This window comes from Apis cerana, linkage group LG3, assembly GCF_029169275.1.
Source record: "Apis cerana isolate GH-2021 linkage group LG3, AcerK_1.0, whole genome shotgun sequence".
Taxonomy (NCBI): Eukaryota; Metazoa; Arthropoda; class Insecta; order Hymenoptera; family Apidae; genus Apis; species Apis cerana.
This window is the reverse complement of record NC_083854.1, coordinates 1,389,832-1,408,372: the sequence shown is the minus strand read 5'-3', so window position 1 is coordinate 1,408,372 and position 18,541 is coordinate 1,389,832. Positions and strand designations below refer to the sequence as shown.

Genomic DNA, 18,541 nt, shown 5'->3' with positions numbered 1-18,541 from the left:
AAATAAATAATAAAAGAATTATAGATAAGATAAAATATAATTGTCATTATCATTATTGAATCATTTTTATGTTACATATTTAATATGTGTAATTTTATAAATGATATGTTTCAGCATTTATAAATGATATGTTTAATTTATATCAATCAGATTTGCTTTCAAATCATTGGTATTTTTATTTAAAGTTGTTTATAATACAATTATATTTAATACAATTATAATACAATTAGTATCATTTATGAAACATCTTACATTTAACGATATCCTTTTCAATATTATATCATATCGTATTTTTAAAGATTTTTGTAAAAAATTGCAAATAATTATAAATGTTTGTGAAATTTTCAAAATTATATTAATAATTGTTATTATTATAAACATTTTCTAATTTTTACATGCAATCTTTTATATACAAATGTTACATTTCGTATCTCTATGTCTTTAATAATTATATAACTTTTATAATACTTTCATTCATAATATTTCCATACATATGATTTTTTTTTTATGTTTTTAATATAAATGATATACTAAATCACTTGAGATTAAAAGTTAAAAAATTTTCATTGCTTAAATCAATATCAAAAAATGTATAAAAAATAATATTATTTATACTTTTAGAATTAATTAAGAAGAAAAATTATATATAAATAAATTAATAATCAATTGTCTATGTTATAATAAAAAGATACATATATATCATTCATTTTATATATATGTATATATATTTATTATAAATTCTCGAATACGTTATTCATTATAACGTTGACAAGAAGAAAAAGAAAAATTTTGAAAAAAAAAAGAAAAAATTTCACATATATCAGGTAAAAACATCACGTCAGTTTTACTAGTTATATGTAGATATCGTGATTATTAACTTGAGTATTCCATCAGTAACGTTGCATAGAAGTTAGTTACAAAAATAGATAATTTGCCATTACAATATGTCTGTCAAATATATTCTTTTGATTGCAATTACATAAAAATGACAAGACTATATCGCATTTTTGAGAATAATTAATACTTAGTTGATTTTGATTATTGGATTTTACCGTAGATTATTAATACATTTATAAAATTTTAATTCTTTGATTAAAAAATTATATTAAAATTTACTTCAACCATTTTTATTTGTGTTATTGATATCTTGATGATATTTTAAATATAATCAAATTCAATAAAATTGTTAATCGTTTACATTTCGAATAATAAATTTTTAATAATTTATATTTTAATAAGAAATTATTATAATAATAATAAGAAAATTTATAGAATCTGATTAAGAAAAGATGAAGATATTTTTGCTTTATATGATACAATTTTAATGATTCTTTCTTGCACAAGAATAAAGGAATATATTAAGAAAATAAAATGATGTGATGTTTATATATTGTGTTCTATTTATACCTTGCTGGATACCGTGCTGTATAGTATTATATTTGTATTTCAACAGGTCAAAATAGTTATTTACAAACAGTTTCCAATAATAATGTTTCTAATAAAAATGTTACAATTTTTTATATATTATTTTATACATGCGTTTATTTCGCTTATTATTTCTTTAATTACAATTGTTTGCATTTGTTTCTTTTTTCTATAATTAATTTTAATTTAATTATTAATCTTAATTAATAATTATATTATATTATAATATTAATATTTATTATTCAAAATGCTAATGCATGCATTATTAAAACTTTATTCGATATTATTATTCCCGTGATTTTTTTTCATAAGATTATACAAAATATATTAGTAATTATACTATTAATATCAATGTGATCATTTTTGGAAAGATTGTGTAATAAATGTCAGACATCTTATATCTTACATATATATCTTCAAATCTTTTTTCAAATATTTGTCATAGATTGTTTTTACAGTGGTATTACTATGGTAGTTTTATTTCCATAATTAATATTACATAATGATGTTGTGATTATATATTTTTTATCTATTTTAATTTTCTCCTTCCTATTATTTTACTGTTTAAAATATCTTTTAATTATTCTAATAATGATCTACGAATTTTTCTATAGATATTTTTTTTCTATATTATATTCTAATATGCTCGAATCTTATATTCTAATGTATCTCGAATAATAATATATCATTCATTATTATGCATTTGATTATATAATTTTTACAGATCTTTTGAAAATTATATTTAGAATTTCTTATCTTGAATTTTAGTAATTTTATATATTAGCCATTAGTTTTTCATAAAAATAATGAGAAGTTATGTTCATATATTTTCATTTATTTCAAGCAGTTTTCATTAATCAATATGTGTATATAACATACTGAATTATCAGGATCTAACAATGAATCTAATAGGATTCATCATAAAATAAATATTATCTTTTATATACATTAAAATTATTGTTATACGTATTGTGATAATTTTATGTTTAATATATGATATTTCTATTATAGCTATAAGATTATACCTTGTTTTGATGCTTTGATATTTTAAATAAATGTTTAAATATGTATTCTTAATTAAAATTAATTAAAAATATGTATTCTTAATTAAAATTAATTAAAAATATGTATTCTTAATTAAATTCTTCAGAAATGTGTTTAATAACATTTTGTAATAACCTAATTATTTTTAACGGTAGTAGAATATCTGAATTCAACGCTTTGTTTTGAGTCTGATTAAAATAAATTTTTTATGTTGTCTTAACTTGGCAAATTTGCATTAAAAAATATCAGGCTGAAATAAAATTTTTCGGCGTTAAAATATTAAATTTTCTGTAATTGTTATAAATGATTAATAATTATTATATAATATTATATAATAATAATAATTTTATCATAATCTTCGATGACATATATATATAAAACAAACATTTTTATCTCTAAGTATAAAGTTACAATTTTTCATTTTTTGCTCGAATAATTCTGTTGCGTTATTTTTTTAAAGTATATAAATACAAAATAAATACAAAATATTATTAGCAAATTGAATTAATTTTTTAATTGTTTTCCATATTATTTTTTTTTACGTATAATTCGATTAATCAATTCTATCTGAATCGTCAACATCTATAATAATGTCTTCTCATATTATTATAATTAAAATATTAATTATAAATAAATAGAATTTCTTTGTTTAGAAGATCAATGCAGTAAAATCATCATTTTATTTCACTTTATCTCGATATTTGTTGATTTTTGTTACTGTCCTCAACGATAATAAATTAACGACAATATGTGTGATGATAGGACAGATAAAATAGAATTAGCCATCTTCTGGAGATTGAATTAATTGAATTAATTTATAAAATATATAACCAATTATGGAATATAGTATTATACATATTGCATGTAGTGTTCATTTGTCTTTCTTTGATCATTATCTATATTATTTACAGGATTCCAAAAGTGATTGACAAAATTTAATTAATAATTCCTTAAGTGATTTTAAGTAACTTTTTTTCGAAAAATTTTCTTTTCTTTAATGAATTATTAATAAAAAATTATCTAATTATAGACATATCGACTAGATATATCATTAGATATATACAATATCACTGACGAATTGTGAATTTAATAAATGTTATTTCAACTCTGTTCCAAAGAATATTGAAATATTTTATATAATATCTTAAATCATTTTTAGTATTTTTTAATATGTTAAACGTAATTTTTAATATTTTTAAATAGTTTATTAAAAAAAATTTAATTTCCAATCAGTTAAAATTTATTCTAAAATTTTTTTAAAAATATAGTTTTATTATATTTCATTAAACTGTCTTAAAATGGCAATAAATATTTATTTCCTGAATTAGTTTTGAGAAAAATTTTTTATCATATTTAAATTTTTTAAAGAGAATTGTTGTATTAATGATTTCTGTCGATGTTTCTTTTTTTATATTATAATTTATTATTATTATTTCTTCAATTTTTTTTTTCATTAATATTTTAATATTTTATAATGTTTTAATATTTTTATTTAATGCATCCTTGTCAGTGGATTTGGATTTTTTTATTTATATATTATTTCGAAATCAATTTAATTTTTCATTTTAATCATGATCCTAAATTCTGAACTTTAAATAATAATCAAATTTATAATAGCATTGTGATTAGATACATTTTTAATAATTTATAGCTATACTATTTTTAATTGGAATTTGAAAATTAATAATTCTTTTATTATTAGATTGATCAGGTAAAACATTTTTATTGAATAAATAACATTAGATTTTGATTATTATTACCATTATTAATTTATAATTTTATAATTTTATAATTTTATTAAACTGTCTTTTTTATTATTATTAAGAAATTTATTTTACTCAAGACTGATTTTTTTGATCATACAGAAATTTATATTTTAATTTTATTAAGAATTATTAAATTTAATCATAATGTTTTATGATCAGTAACCATCTTAATATTCCATAATCGTTTGATCTAAATGTTTAATGAATCACATAATAATTGTATTATACTATAGTTGCATTCAATATTATTTAAAAACTATTGATCTTCTGTTTTATCTTATTTTATCTTGCAATAGCCTATTTTATTTTACAATATCACTTTTATTCAATTTTATTGCTAAATCTGTCGATAATTATTATATGGATATTTTTTAAAATCAGAATAAATTAAAACGAGCACTATGATCAAATATTCTTTTAAAATATCAAATGTGTTTTGATGTTCAGAAATCAATAATGTTATTATTCAATTTTTTGAAAGAAAAAAGTTTTACGATTTCTGAATAATGTGAAATAAAATATCTATAATAATATAATCTCTAGTAATCCTAAAGATGATTGTAATTTTTTTAATTTTTTGATATATCTTCTTAATTGCTTTAGTTTTTTTCAAAATCAAATTTTATTTCTTTTTAAATAATCATATCCTGAATATTCTATTTCTTTTTTTTTAAGAAATTTATATTTATTTAGTTGTAACTTTAATAACTTTAATAACTTTAAATTATAATTACTTTTGTATTTTTTTCGCTATTGCATTCCTCAAGTCTTATTCTGCGTTTATGTTTTATGTTATATTATCTTTATGAAATAATTTATTGTAATTACAATTCTATTTATTAGTCGTAAAGAAAATGATGCATAGCATTTTTGAATTGAAAAGATTAAATTTGTAATATAAAGCATGTCACTTTTTCTTAATCTTACATTCATATCTAATATTTGAATGCAAGATTATATATCAATATATAAAAATGAAATATTGTTTTAATTGCTATTTTTAATTGATTAAATTCTAATATTATACTTATTATTTGAACATGAAAACGAATAATCTATAGTAATAGTATATGTAAATTTTTAAATGATTCTAGATTTTACTTTTTTCGAAACATCAGATTATTAAAAGAGATGAATTCTATAGATTAATATCGATTTGTATGATATCATATTTCAACATTTTTTCTTCTTGATTGTTTATTTTTTATTTGTGATTCTCTCAACGCATCTAATCAATACGTTACACATTGAATTTGCTTTTAAAATTTTTATTTTATTTTATACGTAAAATTATTTTTGAAATTGTAGATAATTTTTTTGTACTAAGTGAAAAATTTTACAGAAATTTTTGCAAATTGTCTCGAATTGTTTTTTAAGTGATTTAATCGAAATTTTTGTATGAAAGCTAAATATTATTTAAAGTATTTCACGCGTCTCGTGATTGTCTGAATATTTATATTCTATTTGTCATCATTAGACGCATGTGATTAGACTCAACGTGTATATGCAAATATACATCAAATATGCATTTAGATGTATATTTTGTAGTATATTTTGATATATATTTTGCAGTATAATTATTTTCTATGTTATTATTATTTTTATAAAAAGAACAAAAATTACTTTTGACTTTTGAATAAAGTAAATTGATTTTTAAAGTAATTTTAAAAAATAATATTTATTTTTTAATGATCTGATTTATTTTACAATTGTGTTAAATTACATTAAATATTATTGGAATCAGAATTGCATGAATTTCCTCAGAAATGTTTAATTTCCAATTATTGATGATATTTAATACTTATGTTTTGCTTTTTCAATATTTGGTGTTTTATTATCATTGCTATATTTATAAAAATGTTAATATGGAATCAGTGTCTTTATTACAATATCTTTATTAACTCTTTTTACAATCTTTATCTCTTTTGTCTATTCTTCTTTCTGGAAAAAAACAACTTTTGAAGTTTTCATGATACATTATTTATTTTTTTTATATTATATAATTTGAGTTTGTATTTAATTTCCTTTTATTTAATAATATATCTTTTGATGATCATAAGTATTATATATAAATATTGCGTCTAATATATTAGTTGAAAGCATATGTATTGATGTTTCAATTGTGTTCCTTTCAGGTAATTTTTCTTTAGTTTCATTTATTATATTACGAATGCTATAATTAAAATAAATATTTATTATAAAATATAAATATAATTATATTAAATACAATTAAATACAATTAATTTATTATATTTTGGAACTTATATTGTTTATAAAAAATATATACCTTCTTTCAATAAATATATTATTTAAAAAATAATTGTTTTAATAATAACCATTTCAATTTTACTTTAATTGTTATCTTCTTCCGCATTTATTAGCTTTTTTATTTTCATATAAATATTTAATTTCCAATTTATTGATGATATTTAATACTTTATGTTTTGTCTTACAATATTTAGCAAATATATCATTTCTTTTTTTACAATCAACAATTATATATAAATAAATAAATTATATATTTTTTGCAGATTTTTTGGAAAAACATTCAAATTGCTTATTATTTACATTGAAAATATAATATTCATATATAAATATCATTATAAACAATGTATAAATTTTTTAAAAAATACTCACTCTCTATATCATTAAACATTATGATATATATTTGTACTATAATATCTATTATAATATAGCTTGAACAAAATTTTTGTTTCAAATTTCGGAAATTTTCTAGATCGCTGAAATTAAAAATTATGATTATTTTTCACGGAAATGAATTGTTTTTAAAATAAAACAAAAAATAGATCAAAAATTTTTTTAATATTAATCACTAATTAAAAAAAGATATATAAAAATAGATAGAGTTAATGATATATATATAATAAGTAAAAAAAAATATAAATAAAAATAATTTGAAAAATACTTTTCAAGTCGGATACTATACTTTATAAATGATATTTTCTTTAAATTATTACCAATAGGATTTAAAACAAAATCGTAAATAATGTCCAGAGCTAAACGACTAAATAAATTATTTCTTGAAATGAATCTATTTTTTCTTCCTGATAATCTTGAAGAAAAAGTTTTATTAAATATCACAGCATACACTTATATATATGATTCTTTGCAGTAATCCCTCGTTCCTAACATTATTTGTCAAAAATAAAAGCAAGTCTCTAAATAACAAAACTAATAATACATCAAAACTCAGAAAGATACAATTGTTTTTGCTATATCAACTGCTATATATTGTTTGCTAATATTTCTAATAATTCTTACTATTTATATATTTAAAATCAAAGAAAAATTTTTGAAAAAAAGTTTTCTTTGAGAGCAAAAATTTTTTGCTAGGCATTCTATTTTTCTATATTTAATAATTTAATATAATTCTTGCAAGTATCGTTTATAGATTATAGATCAAACACGAAGCTTATATACGCCTGATTATTCTTTTTCATTGCTTGGAGAATTATGTTCTTGTAATTACAAAATTGGAGCATTTTTACTAATGTCTTTAAATTTATTTTGAATTATTTTTTATAATATTTAATATAATAATATTTAGTATCTCTCTTTTTGAAAATCTACTATAGTTTATTATAAGTTTGAAAAATTGTTCACTGATTAAATTCCATTGAATTTCTAGATTACCTGAATTCAATGACTTGTTTAAGATATAGTAATTCATATTGAATATTTATAGCTGTACTGGCCAATAAATGAAAGCTTCTAAAATTTCTTTGAAAATATATATTTATTGTATCAATAAGAATAACTCCCTAAATTTTAATTGAATTGTTAAGAAAAATAGTATCTTGATATATTTGATATATCAAATCTTGATATAATCTTGATATAATGATATATTTTCGAAATTATGTTCTTGCAATTAGAAATTCTCAATAGAATTATTTTATGCAAAGTTTGGTACTTGTATTTATGCATGTTAAATATGTTATGATACGATATGACATTTAGATTTAATGGAAACCTGATCACATAACGTACTTATAATTTATCAATAGTAATGGGAATAATGTGATATCACCTACTCTTCTATAAAAATTTATTTTTTGATTTCACATGTTACTTTTTGTTTCTCATCTGACATATGCAATTTACTTTTCTTAAATTTTGCTTTTATTTTTTTTTTTTATCGATTTTTGTTCTTTTGTTTTATATAGTTTTACAGAATGATTATTGTTAATCAAAATGTCTGATTCTATAGCGATCTTCATTTTTTAGCTTTCTATTTAATTATTATAATACTGATAAAAAAAGATCCTTATTATGTAAAATAGTTGGTGTTATCATTTTAAATAAATAACAATTAACAAAAAATTAGATTAAATTTTAATATAAAAGAGATCGTCTGTTTACAAAACTGTATTTTATATATTACGTAGTATCTTTTAAATACTACAGAATTAGTGAAACATGTAACAAAAATGAAGTATATTTTATTTCGAAGATTTTATATTTCTAATTGTTTTTTAAAAAAGACAAGAGAAAATGAAATTTGCCACGCACTTAATGAAAAATTATGACTATCTAGATATCATGTACAAATTTTTTGCACGCGGTTGTATCATCTCTAATGACAATGAACATAATTACAACTAAGCCATAATTACTACATATCTTTCTGAATAACTAACTTCTATGGACCAGTTTTTTTTTGTTTCTATTATTGCCTAATTTGAAATTGTAAAAGTATGCTATAAAATTTTAAATCCAGCAGTAGATAGAAAGTTTCTTCGAAAGAGAATAATCAATTTTTAAAATTTTTCAAAATTTCAAAGTTTTTTAATTCTGATTAAAATTTTATCTGAAAAATTTCTTTTATATGAAAGTACTAAAATCAAAATATTTTTTAATTTAAAATTTTATTCTAATCGCATCAGAATTTAAAAAATGCATTGAAACTTTATGTATTGATTTTATCTTCTTAAACTAATATTTAATTAAAAAAAAAATTGTTTCATGCATAATCCATTATTAAGTAATTTTTAATTAATATTTCTCTTTAAGATTTCGTTCAAAAATAAAAAATTTGTTTAATAAATTAAAAATAAAAATTCTTTTTATTTATAATATATAGTATATTATGCATATATCAAATCTTTTTCTTCTATTTATTATATGTTTATATACTTTATTTATTAATACTTTTTCTTTTATGTATTATATCATGCATAATCTCTTTTTTAAAAAATGTGATCTGATGATCATTTTTGATAACTATTACTAGAAAAAGTATTGAACAGAATTAGTATGTTTCAACTAGTTCTCACAATTTTTCATTAAATACATTTGAACGTATTTGGATGACATACAATATAATATCTATTTTTTTAAAAGTATTTTCATTATTTTAAGTTGATGTTAAGTCAGTCATTTTATAAGAATATGTTACACTGTATTTTGCAATACGAAATTAGATGATTAAAAATTCACCGAAATATCCATTTATTTTAAATATAATTATTTAAATAAATATTTTAATCTTAAGTTACATTTATTTTAAAATAATTGATCTGTTTTATATACTAATCACTTTTCAAAAGTATACATATTGCGCCAATATCTTATAATAGCAATGTAGTTTCCCACTCAATGCAGCATAAATATATACCGAAACATCCATGCTCAATGAGCATCTGCATATGATAGAATTCTGCTCCAATCTCTATCCAATTATACATCTAAATGCACAGAGTGAAAAAACAGCCCTGACACACAACACAACATAACACACGATATCTTTCGAGTGCGTCATATCACATGCAGCATCATCAAGATTGGATTCGCAGTCTTTCTCAATACGCATGCGAATCAACTTGATGATTTAGAATTTCTATTTTCAACAATTCTTTTATTCTATTTTTTAACATTTGAGTTATAATTGAATTATATTCATTCTTTTTTTTTTAGTTTTTTTTTGAGATTATTTGTAAAAAAAAATTGTTAATAGTATCTTAATACATAGATAATACATACATAGTTAATAATATTATTATATAGAATTTTTCTTTTACGTACATACATTTAGTTATATGATTATTATTTATCTATTGTTTTTACAAATACATGCAGTAATTCAAAATATTTTTTAAATTCGTGGAATGCGAAAATAAAATACAAAACGATCTTTAGATGACTGAAATTACAATAATATATATCAATTATGATGCTAATACTAATATTATGTATTAGCATCTGTTATAGAATTTAAAGTTCACTGAAATTTTATTTGTGGTTTTATTATTCAATGTTGCTAGCTATATCACTACTTCATAGTTGATACCAATTTTTTTTCGATACGCAGAATTCAATTGTTTTGTAAACAGATATGCGCAATCACATATAATCAAATATATTCATTCAGCTAAATAAACTAACCCGTATATGTTTATTTATTGTTATATATATTTTTCACTGCCCAGTCAACAAGTTATGGGCCCAAATTACGAAAGAAACAATAAATAATTAGATAAAGTACAATTAAATCGAAAAAGCACGTGGGTTAGTTATCTGGCTTTGAGCAAACAATATTGAAATATAACTTAATCGTGATAGAGTATGAAACTGTTCGTATTAATAAGCTGAAAGGATTGGAAAATTGGGCTTAATGGAATCAAGTGCGCGTTTGAAATCCTGTGGTGCATGGGAAATAGTTACAGGTGAATCAGTTCTTCCTATACCAGGAGATAACGCAACAAATCGAGCACGCACTGCCTGGATAAAATTCGATAGTACAACTCAACGTATCGCTACATCAATGGATGAAAAACCACTTTTGTATATTATCAACTGTGAATTAGCTAAGAATATGTGGAAAAAGCTGGAGTCTTTTTACGAACAAAAATCTGATACTAGTGTACATATGCTGTTGCAGCAATGGTACAGTTACCAAAATGAACCAGGCGATGATGTCGCTACTCACATCGTAAAGCTCGAGAACACATCGGCTGCAAAAGTCTGGGTGAGAAAATTCCAAATCAAATGATAATTACTAAAATACTCATGACATTACCTCCATCGTTCAAATACTTTATTAGTGCGTGGGAATCAACTCAAGCCAATGAAAGAACTCTCACAAATCTTATTTCAAGGTTCACCATTAAAGAAACAAGGACAGGAACCGAAGAAAGAGCAGAAAACATTGCTTTTATTGTCAATAAGCATCAATATAAGAAAAATTTAAAAAAAAACAGTTAGATCAGACGTGTGTCATTATTGCCACAAACCAGGACATTAAATCAAGGAATGCAGAAATCAAAAAGCAGCAATACCAAATGAAAAATACACAGAAAGGAAAGGAGAGGTACTTATTAGAGCCATGTCTGCAGAATATAATTTAGAAACATCCAGTAATGCATGACACATGAATTCGGGTGCGACTGAACACATGTCAAATCATCGCGAGTGGTTCTCGTCATATAAAAAATTCGATACAGTAGAGAATATTAAGATAGGTGATGGAAAATATATTCAAGCAATTGGATTAGGAGATATCGACATTCTTACTTTCAATGGAAAAGAATGGGTGCGAAAGTATCTCAGTAACGTTTTTCACGTACCAGAACTGAGTTTCAACCTTTTTTTCGGCGGATGCAGCTCTTGATAAGGGATTACGACAATATTCCGACGATAAAAAATGCACATTTATGAAGAATGGAAATATTGTTGCATTGGAAGAAAAAAAAGTTATTCGTAATGAAATTTAAAGTCATTACAGATGAAGCAAATATGGCAGTGTACAATTCTCTTTTCTCCTGGCACAAACGAATGGCTTATCAGAATGTGGATCAAATGAAGAAAATTCTAAGATCTTAGAACATATTTTTTAAGGATCAAAAGTTTTGTTGCGAAGATTGCATCATAGGGAAAATGCATAGATTACCATTCCCAAAAAGCGATACAAAATCTGAGCGCATTGGAAAACTCATCCATGCAGATCTTTCAGGTCCAATGCAAGAAAATTCACTTGGAGGAGCTTGATATTTTTTAATGATGAAAAATGACTACAGTCACTGGAGAAGCCTATATTTTATCAAAAATAAATCAGAAATATCACGATGTTTAGAGGATTTCTTTAAGAAGATTGATAAGTATTTAGAAAAAGGAATTAACATCTTTAGATCGGATACAGCCTTGAATTCGTCAATAAAGAAATTGAAGAACTAACATGTCGATATGGCATTACGAATTAGAGAACGATACCATTTACTCCGGAATAGAATGGTTCCACTGAATGGGAAAATAGAACCGTAGTTGACTTAGCGAGAATGTCGTTGCATGCAGAAAAATTACCAATCAAAATGTGGGTTGAAGCAATTAATTACACTGTTTATACTTTAGACAAAACTGAAACTAGCGGGAAGAAAGGAATAACAATCATTGAACTGTGACTCAAGAAGAGACCAAACATTTTGAATCTCAGAACCTTCGGAGAAAAAATATATTTCCATATTCCTAAAGAAAAGAGACGAAAATGGAATGTTAAAGCAGAAAAATTCTTCTCTAAAGCATTTTCTTCAGGTATGATGAAAACACAAAAGAATTGCGTATCTGGCTTTCTAAAAGAGGACAATTAAAATTCGTAGGGACGTAAGATTCATAGAACAAATTTAATTCAAATGAAGAATGCGAATCAGATTCAAATATTATAATCTTTGAACATCAGAAAGATGATACCAAAATAAATGAATCGAAAACTGTTATTCAGTCAGAAAACAATGAACAAATAAATTTAGATGATGAATCAGATGATTCAGAAAATAAAAATCAATATGAACAGGACCGATGTTTAAGAAATAGAAATAAAATACGACGACCAGATAGGCTCACATATGGAAAGATTGTAATCACAGAATAATATGAACCGGAAAACTATGATGACACGATCAAATGTAGCAATGCAATCGAATGGAAAGAAGCAATGGATGATGAAATTGATTCTTTGAGAAAAACTCAAACATGGATATTATTAAATCCGCCATCAAATCATCAAATCATAAATAATCAATGGACTTACAAATTGAAAATGAATAACGATGTGTTCAACGATTCAAGGCAAGACTCTTTGTTTCAAACAAACTGCTGGAGTTGATTATCATGAAATATTTAGTCCTATAGCTAGATTTGATTCAATAAGTTTTCTATTTATCACAGCCTCGAATAAAATGCACTTACAGCATTTGATGTAAAGACAGTTTTTCTTCACGGAGAACTCGATGAGATCATCTACATGTAGCAACCGAAGAGATACATAAGATAGAACACTGATCGTGTTTGCAAATTGAGTCGTAGTTTATATGGTCTAAAGCAGGCATCAAGATGTTGGAATCATCGTTTTACAGAATCGTTTTATTGAAGAAGCATGGTCTCACATCCACCAATGCTGACTATTGTGTATTTACAAATGAAAACAATCAGGACCGATTGATTCTAGCGATTCATCGATGATGGATTAATTAATGCAACAAACCAATCATCTATAAAAAAGTTGTTAGCTGAACTTCGTACAGAATTTGAAGTAACATCCAATGAGATAAATACATATCTGGGATTATAGATTGAATGACTAGCAGATGGATCTATTTTTGCATCAGAAGGTTTATACTAAGAAAATTTTACAACGATTTCGGATGGAAAATGCTAACGTAGGAAATTTAATGTACTTGTCAGTGGATACTAGACCAGACATTACATTTGCAGTAAACAAAGCCAGCCAATATTTGGAAAAATCTAACAAAATTCGTTGGAACACAGTAAAGAGAATTTTCAAATACCTAAAAGGAACAACAAAACATGGTATTTATTTTTCAACTGAACAGAATAATCATATTAAAGCATTCAGTGATGCAGATTATGCTGGAGACATTGAAAGGAAATCCATTACTAGTTTTATATTAAAACTAGGCAATTCTGCAATTGCTTGGGCATCAATACAACAACGAACAGTAGCTTTATCGACTACTGAAGCCGAATACATAGCATACTGTAAAATACATAGTCAAACTGTAAAAAAGATCATATGGATGAAAAGTCTGATCAATGATTTAGCTATGTTCAAGAATCATACAACGACATGGATAACTTGAGCGCAATCAAACTTATTAAAAATCCTGAATTTCATCGAAAAAATAAACATATTGATGTACACTATCATTTCATACGAGGAATTTCTTCTGCAACATATAGCATCTGAAGATCAACAGACCTTCTGACGAAACCCCGAGAAGAACAGTATTTGAGATACAAAGAAATCGATTGAATATCAAGAGTATCGAAGACGTAGGCACATAAAACTATGACACTCAAACATAATAAACATATATACACTAAATAAATTTCAGTTCACTTTTAGTGGGAGTGTTATAGAATTTAAAGTTCACTGAAATTTTATTTGTGGTTTTATTATTCAATGTTGCTAGTAATAGCACTACTTCATAGTTGGCACCTATTTGTTTTTCTTCAATACGCATAATTCAATTTTGTAAACAGATACGCGCAATCACATATAATTAAATATATTCATTCAGCTAAACCCATACATTTTTATTTATTATTTTCACTGTCCAGTCAACAACATCATATTTAATCATAATTTCCATTAATATAATTTCGGTATTAAATAAAAAAAAAATAGAAATAGAAAATATGAAAAACTTCTAATCTAAATGTTTCTTTATTTTAAAAAATCACGAAGACATATTAACATAAGAAAATCTTATTCTATGCTATTATGATAATACAGGAATTGATATTATAATATTAATAAAATGTTTTTTAATTTTTTAAATTATTGGATTGGATTATTGAATTGGATTTTGAAATGGAATTATTTGAAATTTCAGCTAAATCAGCTATGTATTTTTTAGAAATACAATCATATTCGAATTTATAATTTAATAATATAATTAATAATGTAATTTAAAAAATTAAAAAATATATTAAGTCTTTATAATTTTAATTAAATATTGAGTCTTTATTTGTGGATTTTTTAAATTTCTATATGTTTATCTTTTTTGTTATCTACGCCAATACCAATATAATGTAGATAATTTTATTACTTTTATTTCAAATTCATATTTTTCCTTATTCATAAGAATATTTAAATTATAGAGAATATTAAAAATATATATTAAGAAATACTCCTATATTTCTTAAAATCTATCTAGAACTAATGAAGATTTTTAAAAAAATATTTAAAATTTTTTTTATATTCATTTTATATTATATTTGTTGTCAATTTATATTTTTCAGCTAGATCTATTGTAAAAAAATGGATTAAAATAAAAGACTCTTGGATGAAATATATGACAATACAAAAAATCAAGAAATATTCGAATCTTCTGCTAAATCTTCCAGATTTTACTTATTTCATATATTTATTATATTTCAGAAATAATTAAAAATCCATGAAATCAAAAATGTGCATAATAAAGAAAAAAAATAAGACGAAATTAATTGAATTGAAATTATTATAAACAAACCAAGCATTTATAATACGAAAAAGACATCAGAAATAAATTGGTTGCAATAATAATGAAGTTTATAGATTAGGAAATAAAATTTAAGAATTAACAAGAAAAATGACATTCATCCTTTTTTAAATATATTATTTGTAAATACATTATTTTTTAAATATATATATATATATATTAATATTCTTTTCATTCAATGACAATAAAATATTAGAATTTCTAATCGATGTTATATCATTCATTAACATTTGATTTATTAATAAAATTACGAAAGAGATAGATATTTAAAGAATAAATAATGCAATTTTCCTCATTAATAATGTAAGATTTCGATTACTTAAAATTATGGTTCATTTTTCTATTCGGATAAATAATTTAATAAGAACAAAACTTAATAAACAAACTTATAATTTTCAATTTCTATACTTCTATTAATATTAATAGAAATTAAAAATTATTTCAAAAAACAACTTTTAAAAAATCTAAATCAATTTTCAAATCAATTAATATTTAATTTTTTACATAAAATTCAGTTGCATAATTTATAATTAATCTTTTGAAAGATTATATTATTTGAAGTCTGACAATCATTGCAATAATAATATTGAAGATTCCTAAAGTTCGAGATAAATTATTTTTTTTGAAGAGAAAAAAAACAATCACGAAAGGAAAATCGATAATCCAAATAAATAAAAATTCGATTTTTATAATTTTTTGTAAGATAATATATAAGAATTATATAAAATAATATATATAAATTTTTGAATTTCAATATTATCAAGAATCATAGAATAAAAATAAATGGAATATTGTAATTTGTATTATAATATTTTATAATTAGTTTATAGAAAAGAAATAATTTAATTTTTATAGTTTTTCATTGAATAAAATTAAAAGTTTTAACTTTTAATTTTGATGATCGACATTTATAAGAAAATCGAAGTGTTGTTTTATTGAAATTTTATATAAAAATAAATACTTTAATAACTTTAGATATTTAAAAATAAAAATAAGAGAGTTGCAATTATTTGACGATTAATTAATATTTTAAATATATGTCATTTTATTTTACATTTTATTTTTGTACAATTTATATTTTCTGATATTGATTAATTATAACTGAATATTGATATTTTTGTATAAATAATTTTGATAGTAATTACTGCTTTTAAAAACAAAAAATGACACAACTAATTCAGAAAACTATAAAACTTAATTATTAAACTTCATCAGAAAACGATATTCATGAAATAATTATCACAATTAAAAAATGTTAAAAAACTAATTTTTACTATATCAAAATATTTTCATTAATAAATTTTCAAAACAATTGAATAATAAAAAAAAATATATTCAAAATAGCACTATAATTAGTCCACATAAAATCCGAACTTACTACAAAGTGACAAGGAAGGAGTAGCTGTAAAATTAAGTTTTGAACAAATCATTTATTTCTTCAAAATCGATTTATATAGTGAAATGTACAACAGTATGGACCAATTGTTAAAATGTGGAAAATAATTCTTACTTGCCTATTTTATCAGTAAGCAATTTTTTTCTATTTCTGAACAATTGAATTTAATTTTCAGAATGTTCAAACAATGATATGTATTTTAAAATTGCGAGACAACTATATCTAATTTTAGAAATATAACAAATGCTAATCTAAAAAAAAATTTTTTAACCGTAAGTATCAAAAGAAATTCAGTAAATTAATGAAGAACAGGATAGATTAAAGAAGTTGATGCATATATCAATTCTAAATTTACAAATGAAAATGCAAAAATCAATGCAAGAACCGTTATGATACTCATAAATGAAGATGGAACATTCAATCTATAATAAACAAGAAATTAATATATCAATATGTCAATATAACTTCTTTATTGTACAATCTATCAATTATTTATTTTTTATTTAATTTTAATTTTAATACATTAATTTTAATCAATTATATCATCTAATTGTTATTTAATTTTTTTTCAATTTCTTATCAAGTTTAATATATAAATTTTGTATAAATTAAGATAAGATTTTGAATAGAAAACACTAATTTTCAACATAGTTTTAATTTCATAAGACATTTTCAGCTAATTATTCTTATTTATTATATTATTAATTATCTTATTTCTTATATTTATTCATTTCAAGACAGATTGCATTATCAGCATTGCGCATCAATCATTAATCGACAAATTGTTGGTTATTTCTCTTTGTTTGATCGGCATCGTTGAAGAATTATATTTGTTTATAATATCACATTAAGCTAATTTAATTCAATCAAGCTCATCTTTTGAATTGGTAAGATGGCAACAGGTAAGATATTCGTCGAGTTTTTTTATTAAATAATCCTTCTTCCTCTGATTCTTTTTTCCAAATTTTAAAACTCTTATTATCCTATTTTTTGCATTAAATTTTTTGTAAATTTTTGCTTAAATTATTATAAATTTAAATTTTTTAAATTTATTATAAATTTAAAAAATTATTTGCATGCTTTAATTATAATATTATATTTTAAAGTTTCTTTTTAAAGAAAATGTAGAAAATTTTTATTAAAATTTCTATTAGAGAAAAATAAAATTGAATTTTCAATTATTAGTTTTTCTTGTATTAATTTTTTAATTTATCAATATTAAAGATTTTTTGATCAGTTTTGTTAAAATTCATGTGAAAAATTATAGTAAAATAAATTTTTAAATTTATGAAAATAGTTAAGAAAAATTATTCAATTTTTCGCTTATTAATCTAATTTCTCGATATAATTGATTGATATAATTGAAATTTATAAACAAAATTAAAATAAATTTT

General features: G+C 21.8%; 1 protein-coding gene across 7 annotated transcripts in view; it reads left to right on the top strand.

Moving 5' to 3' along the window:
- The window catches only part of LOC107993574 (proto-oncogene tyrosine-protein kinase receptor Ret), a 211,162-nt gene that overhangs the window by 106,849 nt on the left and 85,772 nt on the right, over positions 1–18,541 (top strand). The gene's annotated exons all lie outside the window — the stretch shown is intronic.